The 20,862-nt window shown below is 44.3% G+C and overlaps 7 non-coding genes across 7 annotated transcripts; all 7 read right to left on the bottom strand.

The window, feature by feature from the left end:
* Window positions 1–47: 47 nt before the first annotated feature.
* LOC130300057 (U2 spliceosomal RNA) lies at window positions 48–238 on the bottom strand. The gene has a single exon (XR_008851072.1). It is a non-coding gene; the product is annotated as a U2 spliceosomal RNA (small nuclear RNA).
* Window positions 239–2,318: 2,080 nt separating this feature from the next.
* On the bottom strand, window positions 2,319–2,509 carry LOC130300061 (U2 spliceosomal RNA). The gene has a single exon (XR_008851076.1). It is a non-coding gene; the product is annotated as a U2 spliceosomal RNA (small nuclear RNA).
* Window positions 2,510–4,606: 2,097 nt separating this feature from the next.
* LOC130300052 (U2 spliceosomal RNA) lies at window positions 4,607–4,797 on the bottom strand. The gene has a single exon (XR_008851067.1). It is a non-coding gene; the product is annotated as a U2 spliceosomal RNA (small nuclear RNA).
* Window positions 4,798–6,874: 2,077 nt separating this feature from the next.
* On the bottom strand, window positions 6,875–7,065 carry LOC130300073 (U2 spliceosomal RNA). The gene has a single exon (XR_008851088.1). It is a non-coding gene; the product is annotated as a U2 spliceosomal RNA (small nuclear RNA).
* Window positions 7,066–9,167: 2,102 nt separating this feature from the next.
* LOC130300051 (U2 spliceosomal RNA) lies at window positions 9,168–9,358 on the bottom strand. Its single transcript, XR_008851066.1, has one exon. It is a non-coding gene; the product is annotated as a U2 spliceosomal RNA (small nuclear RNA).
* A 2,083-nt stretch (window positions 9,359–11,441) lies between these two features.
* On the bottom strand, window positions 11,442–11,632 carry LOC130300050 (U2 spliceosomal RNA). Its single transcript, XR_008851065.1, has one exon. It is a non-coding gene; the product is annotated as a U2 spliceosomal RNA (small nuclear RNA).
* Window positions 11,633–13,726: 2,094 nt separating this feature from the next.
* LOC130300109 (U2 spliceosomal RNA) lies at window positions 13,727–13,926 on the bottom strand. Its single transcript, XR_008851121.1, has one exon. It is a non-coding gene; the product is annotated as a U2 spliceosomal RNA (small nuclear RNA).
* Window positions 13,927–20,862: the final 6,936 nt, after the last annotated feature.

The raw sequence follows: 20,862 nt of genomic DNA, 5'->3' as shown, positions 1-20,862 counted from the left end.
AGCAGGTAGCAATGAAAGTAGGAATCTTTCTTTTTAACCCTGTAAGGGGGTGGTGCACTGTACCCGAAGATACTGCCATATCGGGTCAATGCATAGGGCGACGGAAGCAAGCTTCGAAATCGGCCCCCGTTCTCAAAAATCCATTTAATATATGGTCCCCATATAGGGGACGTATCAGATATTAAACTGATAAGAACAGATACTACACTTGATCTTAGCCAAAAGGCCGAGAAGCGATAACCGTGAAAGGGGCGGGCCCAACAAGGTGCCCTTCATGGGCACTATCACTGCTTGCTGTCAGGGAGGCTGCCAGACAATTTTCCATGCACACTCTGGGCTGGGGGGCAGTCAACCACCAGTACACACAGCAGAACCTAAACCCATACCATTATTGCTAAGCAGCAAGACAGGGGCCCATTGCACTCCCACGGGGCCTTTTTAAATGCAATCCATAACCCGGATTTGCCAGGAACCCTTCTTACTCCTCCTACTTGCATGTGACACTGGGCTTAGGATCTGCATAGGAAACACACACACAAGCACACACCTACCTTTGTTGCCTGCAGATGCCTCCTTGGCTGTCCCCAAACGGTATCAAACCAACACCCACGGGAAGCTGTAAGCATAGAGGACATGCCTGCACCCCATTGGACTTACCTGTGTGGGTTAAACCCGGGTTATTTGACAACCTATGGCGGTGATGGTTCTGCTCAGGCAGAGCAGTGCTGATGCTCCTCATAAAGCTGTCGCTGCTGTGAAGGTTCTAGGTGACATCACAAATCCCTATGGTTACATACACAACAAAGCTGGGTTGTTGTTGTTTACACTCTGCAAGGCCTGTGGAAGTGAGTGACATCATAGCACTGTAGTTCTGAGGGTTCTAGATGGATGCAACAATCTCCTGTTGCTTCTATGAAGGCCATAATAGACGACATCACCAAACAGCTCCATAGTCACATACACAGCAAAGGAGAGATGTTGTTTACACCTAGTGATGTCAGTGGTATTGAGTGACATCACAGCACAGTGCTAAGGCTCCTGGGCCTGGACACAGCAGCGGCTGCAATATCTCAACGGAGAATACGTTTATATATATGTGTGTGTGTGCGCGTATATATATATATATATATATATATATATATATTTCTCCGCCGAAATCACTTTTAAACCCATTTCCACCTTTTTTTCCCTTCTCTTCCTCTTACTTTTTTTTCACGTTTTTTTACGTTTTTCTCCTTTTCGCCTCTTTTCTGGGCGTATTATTCTTCTTTTTCTTCTTTTTTTTCGTCTAATGCATACCCCATCAGTGCAGCAATGCTTATTCAATACCGCCAGCAGATGGAGACACTGGGGGATAATTTTCTAAGGATTTATACTGATTTTTCCTGTCTGAATTTGTCGCACAGAAAGTTGCAGGCCAAATATGTGTGACATTTCTGCGACTTTAGCTTCTAGAGCATTTTTACAACATTATACATAGGTGCTGAATACATAAAAAGCGACTGTTCAGCGACAGACAAGTCGCATCGGCTGAAAGTAGGCCAGAATGTCAGTCCATGTTGGAGCAGGTTTAGATACAGTCTAAAGTATAGATCTCAAAGTCTGTGCACAGAATTTAGCAAGGGCCTCGCACCTTCTGATGCATCAGGTAGGTGCACAATAGCATAGCCTAACCCTCTGTACTTTGGTCTATATTGATGCGGGACATAGACAGCCAGCTGATGACCAATCCATTAGTGCAATGGATGGCTGGAAGCATTTGTCTTTGCCTTTGCAATACCACAGAAGCAATGCATGGTCAATGTACAGCAATGACACACCTGTGTGAACAGCCAGGAGACCCCCCCCCCCCCCCATGTTATGTTACATAGTTACATAGTTAGTACGGTCGAAAAAAGACATATGTCCATCAAGTTCAACCAGGGAATTAAGGGGTAGGGGTGTGGCGCGATATTGGGGAAGGGATGAGATTTTATATTTCTTCATAAGCATTAATCTTATTTTGTCAATTAGGAACATTCAGCACCCACCCGCTATCAAGGCAGCTGCCTATCATGTCATGCCCTACCTGCACAGGTGTGCTGGCTACTCAAATGATCCAATTAAGGAGGCCATTTAGTCAGCAGCAGCAGAAGTCCTGTGCCTGGACGCTCCAACAGCGGCCAGACACAAGCAGAAGCAGAAGCAGCAGAAGCAGCAGCAGCACCACCTTTTGTTTTTTGGCTGCAGCAGCAGCAAGGCCCACAGGGCTGGCTAGCTGGCTAGCCAGCAAGCAGGTAGCAATGAAAGTAGGAATCTTTCTTTTTAACCCTGTAAGGGGGTGGTGCACTGTACCCGAAGAAACTGCCATATCGGGTCAATGCATAGGGCGACGGAAGCAAGCTTCGAAATCGGCCCCCGTTCTCAAAAATCCATTTAATATATGGTCCCCAGATAGGGGACGTATCAGATATTAAACTGATAAGAACAGATACTACACTTGATCTTAGCCAAAAGGCCGAGAAGCGATAACCGTGAAAGGGGCGGGCCCAACAAGGTGCCCTTCATGGGCACTATCACTGCTTGCTGTCAGGGAGGCTGCCAGACAATTTTCCATGCACACTCTGGGCTGGGGGGCAGTCAACCACCAGTACACACAGCAGAACCTAAACCCATACCATTATTGCTAAGCAGCAAGACAGGGGCCCATTGCACTCCCACGGGGCCTTTTTAAATGCAATCCATAACCCGGATTTGCCAGGAACCCTTCTTACTCCTCCTACTTGCATGTGACACTGGGCTTAGGATCTGCATAGGAAACACACACACAAGCACACACCTACCTTTGTTGCCTGCAGATGCCTCCTTGGCTGTCCCCAAACGGTATCAAACCAACACCCACGGGAAGCTGTAAGCATAGAGGACATGCCTGCACCCCATTGGACTTACCTGTGTGGGTTAAACCCGGGTTATTTGACAACCTATGGCGGTGATGGTTCTGCTCAGGCAGAGCAGTGCTGATGCTCCTCATAAAGCTGTCGCTGCTGTGAAGGTTCTAGGTGACATCACAAATCCCTATGGTTACATACACAACAAAGCTGGGTTGTTGTTGTTTACACTCTGCAAGGCCTGTGGAAGTGAGTGACATCATAGCACTGTAGTTCTGAGGGTTCTAGATGGATGCAACAATCTCCTGTTGCTTCTATGAAGGCCATAATAGACGACATCACCAAACAGCTCCATAGTCACATACACAGCAAAGGAGAGATGTTGTTTACACCTAGTGATGTCAGTGGTATTGAGTGACATCACAGCACAGTGCTAAGGCTCCTGGGCCTGGACACAGCAGCGGCTGCAATATCTCAACGGAGAATACGTTTATATATATGTGTGTGTGTGCGCGTATATATATATATATATATATATATATATATATATATATATATATTTCTCCGCCGAAATCACTTTTAAACCCATTTCCACCTTTTTTTCCCTTCTCTTCCTCTTACTTTTTTTTCACGTTTTTTTACGTTTTTCTCCTTTTCGCCTCTTTTCTGGGCGTATTATTCTTCTTTTTCTTCTTTTTTTTCGTCTAATGCATACCCCATCAGTGCAGCAATGCTTATTCAATACCGCCAGCAGATGGAGACACTGGGGGATAATTTTCTAAGGATTTATACTGATTTTTCCTGTCTGAATTTGTCGCACAGAAAGTTGCAGGCCAAATATGTGTGACATTTCTGCGACTTTAGCTTCTAGAGCATTTTTACAACATTATACATAGGTGCTGAATACATAAAAAGCGACTGTTCAGCGACAGACAAGTCGCATCGGCTGAAAGTAGGCCAGAATGTCAGTCCATGTTGGAGCAGGTTTAGATACAGTCTAAAGTATAGATCTCAAAGTCTGTGCACAGAATTTAGCAAGGGCCTCGCACCTTCTGATGCATCAGGTAGGTGCACAATAGCATAGCCTAACCCTCTGTACTTTGGTCTATATTGATGCGGGACATAGACAGCCAGCTGATGACCAATCCATTAGTGCAATGGATGGCTGGAAGCATTTGTCTTTGCCTTTGCAATACCACAGAAGCAATGCATGGTCAATGTACAGCAATGACACACCTGTGTGAACAGCCAGGAGACCCCCCCCCCTCCCCCCCCCATGTTATGTTACATAGTTACATAGTTAGTACGGTCGAAAAAAGACATATGTCCATCAAGTTCAACCAGGGAATTAAGGGGTAGGGGTGTGGCGCGATATTGGGGAAGGGATGAGATTTTATATTTCTTCATAAGCATTAATCTTATTTTGTCAATTAGGAACATTCAGCACCCACCCGCTATCAAGGCAGCTGCCTATCATGTCATGCCCTACCTGCACAGGTGTGCTGGCTACTCAAATGATCCAATTAAGGAGGCCATTTAGTCAGCAGCAGCAGAAGTCCTGTGCCTGGACGCTCCAACAGCGGCCAGACACAAGCAGAAGCAGAAGCAGCAGAAGCAGCAGCAGCACCACCTTTTGTTTTTTGGCTGCAGCAGCAGCAAGGCCCACAGGGCTGGCTAGCTGGCTAGCCAGCAAGCAGGTAGCAATGAAAGTAGGAATCTTTCTTTTTAACCCTGTAAGGGGGTGGTGCACTGTACCCGAAGATACTGCCATATCGGGTCAATGCATAGGGCGACGGAAGCAAGCTTCGAAATCGGCCCCCGTTCTCAAAAATCCATTTAATATATGGTCCCCAGATAGGGGACGTATCAGATATTAAACTGATAAGAACAGATACTACACTTGATCTTAGCCAAAAGGCCGAGAAGCGATAACCGTGAAAGGGGCGGGCCCAACAAGGTGCCCTTCATGGGCACTATCACTGCTTGCTGTCAGGGAGGCTGCCAGACAATTTTCCATGCACACTCTGGGCTGGGGGGCAGTCAACCACCAGTACACACAGCAGAACCTAAACCCATACCATTATTGCTAAGCAGCAAGACAGGGGCCCATTGCACTCCCACGGGGCCTTTTTAAATGCAATCCATAACCCGGATTTGCCAGGAACCCTTCTTACTCCTCCTACTTGCATGTGACACTGGGCTTAGGATCTGCATAGGAAACACACACACAAGCACACACCTACCTTTGTTGCCTGCAGATGCCTCCTTGGCTGTCCCCAAACGGTATCAAACCAACACCCACGGGAAGCTGTAAGCATAGAGGACATGCCTGCACCCCATTGGACTTACCTGTGTGGGTTAAACCCGGGTTATTTGACAACCTATGGCGGTGATGGTTCTGCTCAGGCAGAGCAGTGCTGATGCTCCTCATAAAGCTGTCGCTGCTGTGAAGGTTCTAGGTGACATCACAAATCCCTATGGTTACATACACAACAAAGCTGGGTTGTTGTTGTTTACACTCTGCAAGGCCTGTGGAAGTGAGTGACATCATAGCACTGTAGTTCTGAGGGTTCTAGATGGATGCAACAATCTCCTGTTGCTTCTATGAAGGCCATAATAGACGACATCACCAAACAGCTCCATAGTCACATACACAGCAAAGGAGAGATGTTGTTTACACCTAGTGATGTCAGTGGTATTGAGTGACATCACAGCACAGTGCTAAGGCTCCTGGGCCTGGACACAGCAGCGGCTGCAATATCTCAACAGAGAATACGTTTATATATATGTGTGTGTGTGCGCATATATATATATATATATATATATATATATATATATATATATATTTCTCCGCCGAAATCACTTTTAAACCCATTTCCACCTTTTTTTCCCTTCTCTTCCTCTTACTTTTTTTTCACGTTTTTTTACGTTTTTCTCCTTTTCGCCTCTTTTCTGGGCGTATTATTCTTCTTTTTTTTCGTCTAATGCATACCCCATCAGTGCAGCAATGCTTATTCAATACCGCCAGCAGATGGAGACACTGGGGGATAATTTTCTATGGATTTATACTGATTTTTCCTGTCTGAATTTGTCGCACAGAAAGTTGCAGGCCAAATATGTGTGACATTTCTGCGACTTTAGCTTCTAGAGCATTTTTACAACATTATACATAGGTGCTGAATACATAAAAAGCGACTGTTCAGCGACAGACAAGTCGCATCGGCTGAAAGTAGGCCAGAATGTCAGTCCATGTTGGAGCAGGTTTAGATACAGTCTAAAGTATAGATCTCAAAGTCTGTGCACAGAATTTAGCAAGGGCCTCGCACCTTCTGATGCATCAGGTAGGTGCACAATAGCATAGCCTAACCCTCTGTACTTTGGTCTATATTGATGCGGGACATAGACAGCCAGCTGATGACCAATCCATTAGTGCAATGGATGGCTGGAAGCATTTGTCTTTGCCTTTGCAATACCACAGAAGCAATGCATGGTCAATGTACAGCAATGACACACCTGTGTGAACAGCCAGGAGACCCCCCCCCCCATGTTATGTTACATAGTTACATAGTTAGTACGGTCGAAAAAAGACATATGTCCATCAAGTTCAACCAGGGAATTAAGGGGTAGGGGTGTGGCGCGATATTGGGGAAGGGATGAGATTTTATATTTCTTCATAAGCATTAATCTTATTTTGTCAATTAGGAACATTCAGCACCCACCCGCTATCAAGGCAGCTGCCTATCATGTCATGCCCTACCTGCACAGGTGTGCTGGCTACTCAAATGATCCAATTAAGGAGGCCATTTAGTCAGCAGCAGCAGAAGTCCTGTGCCTGGACGCTCCAACAGCGGCCAGACACAAGCAGAAGCAGAAGCAGCAGAAGCAGCAGCAGCACCACCTTTTGTTTTTTGGCTGCAGCAGCAGCAAGGCCCACAGGGCTGGCTAGCTGGCTAGCCAGCAAGCAGGTAGCAATGAAAGTAGGAATCTTTCTTTTTAACCCTGTAAGGGGGTGGTGCACTGTACCCGAAGATACTGCCATATCGGGTCAATGCATAGGGCGACGGAAGCAAGCTTCGAAATCGGCCCCCGTTCTCAAAAATCCATTTAATATATGGTCCCCAGAAAGGGGACGTATCAGATATTAAACTGATAAGAACAGATACTACACTTGATCTTAGCCAAAAGGCCGAGAAGCGATAACCGTGAAAGGGGCGGGCCCAACAAGGTGCCCTTCATGGGCACTATCACTGCTTGCTGTCAGGGAGGCTGCCAGACAATTTTCCATGCACACTCTGGGCTGGGGGGCAGTCAACCACCAGTACACACAGCAGAACCTAAACCCATACCATTATTGCTAAGCAGCAAGACAGGGGCCCATTGCACTCCCACGGGGCCTTTTTAAATGCAATCCATAACCCGGATTTGCCAGGAACCCTTCTTACTCCTCCTACTTGCATGTGACACTGGGCTTAGGATCTGCATAGGAAACACACACAAGCACACACCTACCTTTGTTGCCTGCAGATGCCTCCTTGGCTGTCCCCAAACGGTATCAAACCAACACCCACGGGAAGCTGTAAGCATAGAGGACATGCCTGCACCCCATTGGACTTACCTGTGTGGGTTAAACCCGGGTTATTTGACAACCTATGGCGGTGATGGTTCTGCTCAGGCAGAGCAGTGCTGATGCTCCTCATAAAGCTGTCGCTGCTGTGAAGGTTCTAGGTGACATCACAAATCCCTATGGTTACATACACAACAAAGCTGGGTTGTTGTTGTTTACACTCTGCAAGGCCTGTGGAAGTGAGTGACATCATAGCACTGTAGTTCTGAGGGTTCTAGATGGATGCAACAATCTCCTGTTGCTTCTATGAAGGCCATAATAGACGACATCACCAAACAGCTCCATAGTCACATACACAGCAAAGGAGAGATGTTGTTTACACCTAGTGATGTCAGTGGTATTGAGTGACATCACAGCACAGTGCTAAGGCTCCTGGGCCTGGACACAGCAGCGGCTGCAATATCTCAACGGAGAATACGTTTATATATATGTGTGTGTGTGCGCGTATAAATATATATATATATATATATATATATATATATATATATATATATATATTTCTCCGCCGAAATCACTTTTAAACCCATTTCCACCTTTTTCTCCCTTCTCTTCCTCTTACATTTTTTTCACGTTTTTTTACGTTTTTCTCCTTTTCGCCTCTTTTCTGGGCGTATTATTCTTCTTTTTCTTCTTTTTTTTCGTCTAATGCATACCCCATCAGTGCAGCAATGCTTATTCAATACCGCCAGCAGATGGAGACACTGGGGGATAATTTTCTAAGGATTTATACTGATTTTTCCTGTCTGAATTTGTCGCACAGAAAGTTGCAGGCCAAATATGTGTGACATTTCTGCGACTTTAGCTTCTAGAGCATTTTTACAACATTATACATAGGTGCTGAATACATAAAAAGCGACTGTTCAGCGACAGACAAGTCGCATCGGCTGAAAGTAGGCCAGAATGTCAGTCCATGTTGGAGCAGGTTTAGATACAGTCTAAAGTATAGATCTCAAAGTCTGTGCACAGAATTTAGCAAGGGCCTCGCACCTTCTGATGCATCAGGTAGGTGCACAATAGCATAGCCTAACCCTCTGTACTTTGGTCTATATTGATGCGGGACATAGACAGCCAGCTGATGACCAATCCATTAGTGCAATGGATGGCTGGAAGCATTTGTCTTTGCCTTTGCAATACCACAGAAGCAATGCATGGTCAATGTACAGCAATGACACACCTGTGTGAACAGCCAGGAGACCCCCCCCCTCCCCCCCCCATGTTATGTTACATAGTTACATAGTTAGTACGGTCGAAAAAAGACATATGTCCATCAAGTTCAACCAGGGAATTAAGGGGTAGGGGTGTGGCGCGATATTGGGGAAGGGATGAGATTTTATATTTCTTCATAAGCATTAATCTTATTTTGTCAATTAGGAACATTCAGCACCCACCCGCTATCAAGGCAGCTGCCTATCATGTCATGCCCTACCTGCACAGGTGTGCTGGCTACTCAAATGATCCAATTAAGGAGGCCATTTAGTCAGCAGCAGCAGAAGTCCTGTGCCTGGACGCTCCAACAGCGGCCAGACACAAGCAGAAGCAGAAGCAGCAGAAGCAGCAGCAGCACCACCTTTTGTTTTTTGGCTGCAGCAGCAGCAAGGCCCACAGGGCTGGCTAGCTGGCTAGCCAGCAAGCAGGTAGCAATGAAAGTAGGAATCTTTCTTTTTAACCCTGTAAGGGGGTGGTGCACTGTACCCGAAGATACTGCCATATCGGGTCAATGCATAGGGCGACGGAAGCAAGCTTCGAAATCGGCCCCCGTTCTCAAAAATCCATTTAATATATGGTCCCCAGATAGGGGACGTATCAGATATTAAACTGATAAGAACAGATACTACACTTGATCTTAGCCAAAAGGCCGAGAAGCGATAACCGTGAAAGGGGCGGGCCCAACAAGGTGCCCTTCATGGGCACTATCACTGCTTGCTGTCAGGGAGGCTGCCAGACAATTTTCCATGCACACTCTGGGCTGGGGGGCAGTCAACCACCAGTACACACAGCAGAACCTAAACCCATACCATTATTGCTAAGCAGCAAGACAGGGGCCCATTGCACTCCCACGGGGCCTTTTTAAATGCAATCCATAACCCGGATTTGCCAGGAACCCTTCTTACTCCTCCTACTTGCATGTGACACTGGGCTTAGGATCTGCATAGGAAACACACACACAAGCACACACCTACCTTTGTTGCCTGCAGATGCCTCCTTGGCTGTCCCCAAACGGTATCAAACCAACACCCACGGGAAGCTGTAAGCATAGAGGACATGCCTGCACCCCATTGGACTTACCTGTGTGGGTTAAACCCGGGTTATTTGACAACCTATGGCGGTGATGGTTCTGCTCAGGCAGAGCAGTGCTGATGCTCCTCATAAAGCTGTCGCTGCTGTGAAGGTTCTAGGTGACATCACAAATCCCTATGGTTACATACACAACAAAGCTGGGTTGTTGTTGTTTACACTCTGCAAGGCCTGTGGAAGTGAGTGACATCATAGCACTGTAGTTCTGAGGGTTCTAGATGGATGCAACAATCTCCTGTTGCTTCTATGAAGGCCATAATAGACGACATCACCAAACAGCTCCATAGTCACATACACAGCAAAGGAGAGATGTTGTTTACACCTAGTGATGTCAGTGGTATTGAGTGACATCACAGCACAGTGCTAAGGCTCCTGGGCCTGGACACAGCAGCGGCTGCAATATCTCAACGGAGAATACGTTTATATATATGTGTGTGTGTGCGCGTATATATATATATATATATATATATATATATATATATATTTCTCCGCCGAAATCACTTTTAAACCCATTTCCACCTTTTTTTCCCTTCTCTTCCTCTTACTTTTTTTTCAAGTTTTTTTACGTTTTTCTCCTTTTCGCCTCTTTTCTGGGCGTATTATTCTTCTTTTTCTTCTTTTTTTTCGTCTAATGCATACCCCATCAGTGCAGCAATGCTTATTCAATACCGCCAGCAGATGGAGACACTGGGGGATAATTTTCTAAGGATTTATACTGATTTTTCCTGTCTGAATTTGTCGCACAGAAAGTTGCAGGCCAAATATGTGTGACATTTCTGCGACTTTAGCTTCTAGAGCATTTTTACAACATTATACATAGGTGCTGAATACATAAAAAGCGACTGTTCAGCGACAGACAAGTCGCATCGGCTGAAAGTAGGCCAGAATGTCAGTCCATGTTGGAGCAGGTTTAGATACAGTCTAAAGTATAGATCTCAAAGTCTGTGCACAGAATTTAGCAAGGGCCTCGCACCTTCTGATGCATCAGGTAGGTGCACAATAGCATAGCCTAACCCTCTGTACTTTGGTCTATATTGATGCGGGACATAGACAGCCAGCTGATGACCAATCCATTAGTGCAATGGATGGCTGGAAGCATTTGTCTTTGCCTTTGCAATACCACAGAAGCAATGCATGGTCAATGTACAGCAATGACACACCTGTGTGAACAGCCAGGAGACCCCCCCCCCCCCCATGTTATGTTACATAGTTACATAGTTAGTACGGTCGAAAAAAGACATATGTCCATCAAGTTCAACCAGGGAATTAAGGGGTAGGGGTGTGGCGCGATATTGGGGAAGGGATGAGATTTTATATTTCTTTATAAGCATTAATCTTATTTTGTCAATTAGGAACATTCAGCACCCACCCGCTATCAAGGCAGCTGCCTATCATGTCATGCCCTACCTGCACAGGTGTGCTGGCTACTCAAATGATCCAATTAAGGAGGCCATTTAGTCAGCAGCAGCAGAAGTCCTGTGCCTGGACGCTCCAACAGCGGCCAGACACAAGCAGAAGCAGAAGCAGCAGAAGCAGCAGCAGCACCACCTTTTGTTTTTTGGCTGCAGCAGCAGAGGCCCACAGGGCTGGCTAGCTGGCTAGCCAGCAAGCAGGTAGCAATGAAAGTAGGAATCTTTCTTTTTAACCCTGTAAGGGGGTGGTGCACTGTACCCGAAGATACTGCCATATCGGGTCAATGCATAGGGCGACGGAAGCAAGCTTCGAAATCGGCCCCCGTTCTCAAAAATCCATTTAATATATGGTCCCCAGATAGGGGACGTATCAGATATTAAACTGATAAGAACAGATACTACACTTGATCTTAGCCAAAAGGCCGAGAAGCGATAACCGTGAAAGGGGCGGGCCCAACAAGGTGCCCTTCATGGGCACTATCACTGCTTGCTGTCAGGGAGGCTGCCAGACAATTTTCCATGCACACTCTGGGCTGGGGGGCAGTCAACCACCAGTACACACAGCAGAACCTAAACCCATACCATTATTGCTAAGCAGCAAGACAGGGGCCCATTGCACTCCCACGGGGCCTTTTTAAATGCAATCCATAACCCGGATTTGCCAGGAACCCTTCTTACTCCTCCTACTTGCATGTGACACCGGGCTTAGGATCTGCATAGGAAACACACACACAAGCACACACCTACCTTTGTTGCCTGCAGATGCCTCCTTGGCTGTCCCCAAACGGTATCAAACCAACACCCACGGGAAGCTGTAAGCATAGAGGACATGCCTGCACCCCATTGGACTTACCTGTGTGGGTTAAACCCGGGTTATTTGACAACCTATGGCGGTGATGGTTCTGCTCAGGCAGAGCAGTGCTGATGCTCCTCATAAAGCTGTCGCTGCTGTGAAGGTTCTAGGTGACATCACAAATCCCTATGGTTACATACACAACAAAGCTGGGTTGTTGTTGTTTACACTCTGCAAGGCCTGTGGAAGTGAGTGACATCATAGCACTGTAGTTCTGAGGGTTCTAGATGGATGCAACAATCTCCTGTTGCTTCTATGAAGGCCATAATAGACGACATCACCAAACAGCTCCATAGTCACATACACAGCAAAGGAGAGATGTTGTTTACACCTAGTGATGTCAGTGGTATTGAGTGACATCACAGCACAGTGCTAAGGCTCCTGGGCCTGGACACAGCAGCGGCTGCAATATCTCAACGGAGAATACGTTTATATATATGTGTGTGTGTGCGCGTATATATATATATATATATATATATATATATATATATATATATATATTCTCCGCCGAAATCACTTTTAAACCCATTTCCACCTTTTTTTCCCTTCTCTTCCTCTTACTTTTTTTTCACGTTTTTTTACGTTTTTCTCCTTTTCGCCTCTTTTCTGGGCGTATTATTCTTCTTTTTCTTCTTTTTTTTCGTCTAATGCATACCCCATCAGTGCAGCAATGCTTATTCAATACCGCCAGCAGATGGAGACACTGGGGGATAATTTTCTAAGGATTTATACTGATTTTTCCTGTCTGAATTTGTCGCACAGAAAGTTGCAGGCCAAATATGTGTGACATTTCTGCGACTTTAGCTTCTAGAGCATTTTTACAACATTATACATAGGTGCTGAATACATAAAAAGCGACTGTTCAGCGACAGACAAGTCGCATCGGCTGAAAGTAGGCCAGAATGTCAGTCCATGTTGGAGCAGGTTTAGATACAGTCTAAAGTATAGATCTCAAAGTCTGTGCACAGAATTTAGCAAGGGCCTCGCACCTTCTGATGCATCAGGTAGGTGCACAATAGCATAGCCTAACCCTCTGTACTTTGGTCTATATTGATGCGGGACATAGACAGCCAGCTGATGACCAATCCATTAGTGCAATGGATGGCTGGAAGCATTTGTCTTTGCCTTTGCAATACCACAGAAGCAATGCATGGTCAATGTACAGCAATGACACACCTGTGTGAACAGCCAGGAGACCCCCCCCCCCCCCCCATGTTATGTTACATAGTTACATAGTTAGTACGGTCGAAAAAAGACATATGTCCATCAAGTTCAACCAGGGAATTAAGGGGTAGGGGTGTGGCGCGATATTGGGGAAGGGATGAGATTTTATATTTCTTCATAAGCATTAATCTTATTTTGTCAATTAGGAACATTCAGCACCCACCCGCTATCAAGGCAGCTGCCTATCATGTCATGCCCTACCTGCACAGGTGTGCTGGCTACTCAAATGATCCAATTAAGGAGGCCATTTAGTCAGCAGCAGCAGAAGTCCTGTGCCTGGACGCTCCAACAGCGGCCAGACACAAGCAGAAGCAGAAGCAGCAGAAGCAGCAGCAGCACCACCTTTTGTTTTTTGGCTGCAGCAGCAGCAAGGCCAACAGGGCTGGCTAGCTGGCTAGCCAGCAAGCAGGTAGCAATGAAAGTAGGAATCTTTCTTTTTAACCCTGTAAGGGGGTGGTGCACTGTACCCGAAGATACTGCCATATCGGGTCAATGCATAGGGCGACGGAAGCAAGCTTCGAAATCGGCCCCCGTTCTCAAAAATCCATTTAATATATGGTCCCCAGATAGGGGACGTATCAGATATTAAACTGATAAGAACAGATTTTTTTTTTTTTTTTTTCCTCAGTTACAGACTATTGTTCAAGCGATCATCAGGTCACCTACCAAAACTCATCACTTCTAAACAAAGTCTGAAAAAACATCATGCGGAAAAATATCTCAATAAGAAAACTATAAGAGAAGCACAAATTCAAAACCTTGATCAGGATACTTACAACTTTCTCCATTCCTTGTATCTCCAAATCTTTTCAGCCTCTTCCTCTCCCATTCTCTTCTTGTCAAATAGAAAAATAATAAACAACCTTCCAAAAAAAAGTCTCTTCAACTCCCTTGGAGAAATACACACATTTTTAAAAACAAGCAGGTTTCTAGAATCCCATAAAACTTCTTTAAAAACAGAAAATACAATCCAGCTTTCACGTGTGTCCTCTCTCCTGCTAAAATCCTGACCAATAAAAATCTTCTCAAAATTAAAATCAACATATCCCGTGATTGCAGAAAAAAACCTCTGTAGAAGCATAAAAAATTCTCTTGCATAAAAACAGTTCCAAAATAAGTGCACTGTATCCTCCCTGCCTCCACAACCCTCTCTTGGACATTTCTCGCTCACTCTTATTCCTCGTCCATTCAGGAAAGCTCTGGTTGGGAGGCAGCCATGAAAAGTCATCCAGTTTACATCTCTCTGTCTATTGGATAATCCTCTAACATTAAAAAGATTCCAGATCTTCACAGACTGAGCAGTAGTGCAGAATGGTACTTCATATAATCTCTCATTTTTTCTTATTTCATTTTCAATTTTCTTTTTCTCAGGTTTTCCCAGGGAACTCAAACCAAATTGATCACTGAAAGATCTGAGAACCACATAGAAGGTAGGTATAACTTGCGCTATTGGTCTCCTCAGATCCTTCTCACACCAGCCCCATTTGGAAAACAACCATCCTGCCAAATACCTGCTCATGTCTGCCACCCAATTATTGCACTGAGACACTTTATAAATTAAAAGAAAGTAATGAGTCTTTAAAAACAGATTAATATCCGGGAAATTATATCCGCCTTTCTTCACGCTCTTCATCACTTCCTCCCTCTTCATCTTTTCCATCTTTGAACCCCAGAAAAAAATAAACAACTTCCTTGTCATCCTTCTGGTCCATAATTTGCCGGGTGGGAAAACCATTGCAGTATATAATAGTAGTGGCAAAATTACTGCCTTTAAAATCAGAACTTTACCTTTAAGGGACAAGTTTCTCAATTTCCAAAAAGATAATTTCTTCTCTATCTTCTCCTCCAACTTCTCATAACTTTTCCCTCCTTTTAGATTTTTTTCAAAAACAACCCCTAACACTTCAATATCTTCCTTCTCATCCACGCCATCCACCACCACTTTTCCTTGCTTTCCAAAATTACTCAATTGGCACTTCCCCCAATTGACTTTCATACCAGCAATACAACAAAAAATCTTTACATGCAAATTCACTCTATTAAGATCAGCTTGGGAAGTGCAAGTAAAAACCACATCATCCATGTAACTTAAAACCTTCAAATTCCTTCCATTACTTCCCAGGATAAAAACACCACTCACACATTTGTCCTTCTGTACATTTTTGAGCAAGGCCTCAATGACACAAATGAATAAAATTGGGGAGAGTGGGCATCCCTGTCGTACTCCTGATAAAATATTAAAACCCGGCCCCACATGTCCATTGACTAAAATCTGACTTGTTGCCCCATAATAAAAACTTTTAATCACAAACAGTAGCTTCTCAGGAATACCCATATGCTTTAAAACCATAAACAAAAAATCATGAGCAACTCTGTCATAAGCTTTTTCAAAATCAATGGATTCCACAAAAAGTGCATTCTTATTAAAATTACTATAATAAATAGAGTCTCTTAAAACTAATAAATTATCAGTTATTCTCCTATTTGGCACTGCACAAACTTGGTATTCTCCAACAAGGTGCTCAACTATGTCACTCATCCTGTTCGCCACAATCTTTGCAATGATCTTATAATCTGTATTCAATAATGTGATCGGCCTCCAGTTTTTCAAATCTCTTTCATCACCTTTCTTATGTATCAAGGTAATAACTCCTTTCTTCATAGACTCCGCTAAAATACCTGAGTTAAAAACATATTGCACCACCCGTGTAAAATCTTGCTTTAAAATATGCCAAAAAACTGAATAAAACTCAAAGGGGAGGCCATCACAGCCCGGTGTCTTCCCTTTCGCTGTCTTGTCCAGAGCCTGCTTGATCTCCCCTTCACAAACTTCCTCAATTAAAAATGCACTTTTTCCTTCAGGGACATTATTCTCTAAAATATTACAATAATCATTCATCTCCGTCTCACTGGCTCTGCTCTTATTACTAAAAAGTGTTTCATAAAATCTGCCAATCTCCTTCACCATCTCATCACCAACAACTTCCCCTGTAGGAGTTAAAACAGACTTAAAAACACCCCTAGCATTAAAACATTTTTTAAAGAAATATCTTGTACATTGTTCATTTTCCTCCAAATGTTGAACTTTGGATTTAAAAACAATATTTCTACCTCTTTCCAACAACCTGTTCTTCATCTCAATTTTCACCTTCTCAATTTCCTCCTCCACCTCCACACCAACATGTTTAAACTTAAAGAGAGTTTCTAAACGTGAGATAAGCCTTTCATAACCCCTCCTCTTTTCTTGTGCCCTCCTTATGCAAATGAACTTAAAATACTTAGCAAACTCACTTTTTGCCCAATCCCACCAAGCTAAAACATTACTAAAAACAGATTGTTTAGAAGTACAAGATAAAAAAAAATCTTTAAAACCGGCCATTACTTCTTCATCTTCTAATAGACTTACATTTAATTTCCAGAGCCCTCTACCAAAATGAAAGGACTCTGCAATACTTATTTCTGCCGACACCATCTTATGATCTGAGAAAGTTGACATCATTTGATTGCACCGGACCACCTTAATCCCCTCAGAGACAAGAATGTAATCAATCCGGGATTTACAGCGGCCACTATCTGATATATAGGTGTATCTTTCATCAGTGCTAACCATCAGTCCAACATCAGAATAATGTAAGTCTTGAATAATTTGGTTTAAAACATTTGAAGTAATATCAGTTCTAACCTTAGCAGAGCTCTCACGATCATTGACGGATCTAATGCAGTTAAAATCACCAACAATAATAGTACCATCACGACCAGGAATAAAAAGTTTAAGAGACTCTAAAAATAACACACGTGCCTGTTTTTCTGCTGGCGCATATACATTAAAAACTCTCATTCTCTGGCCTAAAAACTGAAAATTTAAAACCATACAACGACCTGGTACTAAAACTTGGCAATTTAAAACTTTAATGTCCCTGTTACACAATAAAATCCCCACACCTTCATTTTTATTCTCTGTGCATGTAGACCAAAAAGACTGCCCTCTCTTCCATTCATCTACATAAGGTGCAGACTTAATTGCACACTCCTGTAAACAAAATATATCTCCCTTCACATTCTCCAAAAAATCAAAAACTGCTGCTCTTCTGATGGTTGTTCCTATACTCCGAACATTAAGAGTAGCCACAACCAATGCCATTAAAAAGGAAAGAAGGCAATCCATTTTCTTAACATCCATTTTAACTAGAAGTTAGTATTCTGACCTTCAACCTTCCTTAGCAGCATCCCATAGCAATCAGGCGACCCCACTTGAGAGTCCCTGTCCATCATTTTCTCACCTCCATACACAGGATCCGTCTGATCCCCTGACCAACTCCCTTTCTTACACCTTTTACTTTTACCTTGAAAGCCTCCATTTGCATCTTCATCTTCATCTTCCCCCTCCTCCTCCTCCTTCTCCTCCTCTTCAGATGTTACATTCTCCTCCCCACTAATCACCCTCTGCCCAGGTGTTAGGGATCTCTCACTCTCATTCTCCTGAAACTCCATCCCCTCCTCCTCCCCCACCACTGGGTTTGGGCATTCAAAATCCTCAATTGTTTCTTCACATGGGGGAACCTCCCTACACACAGTCTCCACACTCTCCACCACTTTCTCTTTTTTCCCTTTACGTGCTTTCTTCTTACTGACCTCAGTAAACTCTTCACCAACACCAGTCTCCTCACAATGCACACCAGTGGAGTCACCCTCCTCCCCTTTTCCAGATTTTTCCTGAGTATTCATGTGCTGCACTGTCACACCTGCTGCACTCCCTTTTACAGAGTTCTCGTCAATCACCTGAGTCACCTCAGCATTCACACCAAAAACACGTGGAAATGGCCTTTCTCCTCTTTCCTCTCTTCTATTTCCTGCTGCGTCAGCATAGCTCATTTTCTTTCTATACCATAAACTGCATCCTCTAGCCAAATGCTCCTCACTACCACAGATATCACACGTTTTCTTCTCAGTACATTCACCCGAGTTGTGACCTGATTTCCCACAATTCCTGCAGCATACTCCTTGCTCAGGGCAAGACTCCTGTACATGTCCATAAGCGTGACAACGTCTACAGTACTGCAACTGTCCTTCATAAAAACAAAAACCTCTTTCTCCTCCAATAGAAAATACCTGTGGTATACTCTTCCTTCCCTCTTCCATTCCTTCGTCCTTTTTAAATTTTACAACAAATTTCCTTTTACAATTAAAGTACCCATGTCTGTTCTTGAGTCTTCCAAGAAATTTAACTTCATCACAATATCGGTACAAAAAATTGGTCACCATCTCATCCGAAACCTTCGGGTTGTACATATGGACTATAACAACCTTAGACATATTCATGAATAATGGCTCCACTTTCACCTTACTCATTATAGCTGGCTCATTCCTCCTCTTCATCACTTCTAAGTCCATGTAGACCCTCTGGCAAACCTCAGAATCATAAAAGGTTATATCGTAAATCCCTTGCCTAGGGAAGTCTTGCATAGCGATTACATGCCATACCTGAAGGTACTGGAGCTTGCGAAGAATCTCCAGCACAACTTGATCCAATCCAATCGTCCCCCGGTGTTCGCCAGGAACGTAAATCCGCACCGTATCCTCGAGTCCTCGAGTCCTCTCTCCGCTCATTTTTGCAGGTTAAGATACCCACTATCGCAACCCAGTAACAATCCAGGGCCCCCCCGCAAAAGAGGGCCCCGATCACCACCCCTTCCGACTCCTACCCTGCCCGGTAAACCGCACAGGATCTTAGCCAAAAGGCCGAGAAGCGATAACCGTGAAAGGGGCGGGCCCAACAAGGTGCCCTTCATGGGCACTATCACTGCTTGCTGTCAGGGAGACTGCCAGACAATTTTCCATGCACACTCTGGGCTGGGGGGCAGTCAACCACCAGTACACACAGCAGAACCTAAACCCATACCATTATTGCTAAGCAGCAAGACAGGGGCCCATTGCACTCCCACGGGGCCTTTTTAAATGCAATCCATAACCCGGACTTGCCAGGAACCCTTCTTACTCCTCCTACTTGCATGTGACACTGGGCTTAGGATCTGCATAGGAAACACACACACAAGCACACACCTACCTTTGTTGCCTGCAGATGCCTCCTTGGCTGTCCCCAAACGGTATCAAACCAACACCCACGGGAAGCTGTAAGCATAGAGGACATGCCTGCACCCCATTGGACTTACCTGTGTGGGTTAAACCCGGGTTATTTGACAACCTATGGCGGTGATGGTTCTGCTCAGGCAGAGCAGTGCTGATGCTCCTCATAAAGCTGTCGCTGCTGTGAAGGTTCTAGGTGACATCACAAATCCCTATGGTTACATACACAACAAAGCTGGGTTGTTGTTGTTTACACTCTGCAAGGCCTGTGGAAGTGAGTGACATCATAGCACTGTAGTTCTGAGGGTTCTAGATGGATGCAACAATCTCCTGTTGCTTCTATGAAGGCCATAATAGACGACATCACCAAACAGCTCCATAGTCACATACACAGCAAAGGAGAGATGTTGTTTACACCTAGTGATGTCAGTGGTATTGAGTGACATCACAGCACAGTGCTAAGGCTCCTGGGCCTGGACACAGCAGCGGCTGCAATATCTCAACGGAGAATACGTTTATATATATGTGTGTGTGTGCGCGTATATATATATATATATATATATATATATATATATATATATATTTCTCCGCCGAAATCACTTTTAAACCCATTTCCACCTTTTTTTCCCTTCTCTTCCTCTTACTTTTTTTTCACGTTTTTTTAAGTTTTTCTCCTTTTCGCCTCTTTTCTGGGCGTATTATTCTTCTTTTTCTTCTTTTTTTTCGTCTAATGCATACCCCATCAGTGCAGCAATGCTTATTCAATACCGCCAGCAGATGGAGACACTGGGGGATAATTTTCTAAGGATTTATACTGATTTTTCCTGTCTGAATTTGTCGCACAGAAAGTTGCAGGCCAAATATGTGTGACATTTCTGCGACTTTAGCTTCTAGAGCATTTTTACAACATTATACATAGGTGCTGAATACATAAAAAGCGACTGTTCAGCGACAGACAAGTCGCATCGGCTGAAAGTAGGCCAGAATGTCAGTCCATGTTGGAGCAGGTTTAGATACAGTCTAAAGTATAGATCTCAAAGTCTGTGCACAGAATTTAGCAAGGGCCTCGCACCTTCTGATGCATCAGGTAGGTGCACAATAGCATAGCCTAACCCTCTGTACTTTGGTCTATATTGATGCGGGACATAGACAGCCAGCTGATGACCAATCCATTAGTGCAATGGATGGCTGGAAGCATTTGTCTTTGCCTTTGCAATACCACAGAAGCAATGCATGGTCAATGTACAGCAATGACACACCTGTGTGAACAGCCAGGAGACCCCCCCCTCCCCCCCCCATGTTATGTTACATAGTTACATAGTTAGTACGGTCGAAAAAAGACATATGTCCATCAAGTTCAACCAGGGAATTAAGGGGTAGGGGTGTGGCGCGATATTGGGGAAGGGATGAGATTTTATATTTCTTCATAAGCATTAATCTTATTTTGTCAATTAGGAACATTCAGCACCCACCCGCTATCAAGGCAGCTGCCTATCATGTCAT

The sequence above is a fragment of the Hyla sarda genome, unplaced genomic scaffold (assembly GCF_029499605.1).
Source record: "Hyla sarda isolate aHylSar1 unplaced genomic scaffold, aHylSar1.hap1 scaffold_107, whole genome shotgun sequence".
In the NCBI taxonomy this organism is placed as follows: Eukaryota; Metazoa; Chordata; class Amphibia; order Anura; family Hylidae; genus Hyla; species Hyla sarda.
This window is presented reverse-complemented; position numbering and strand designations above follow the sequence as displayed.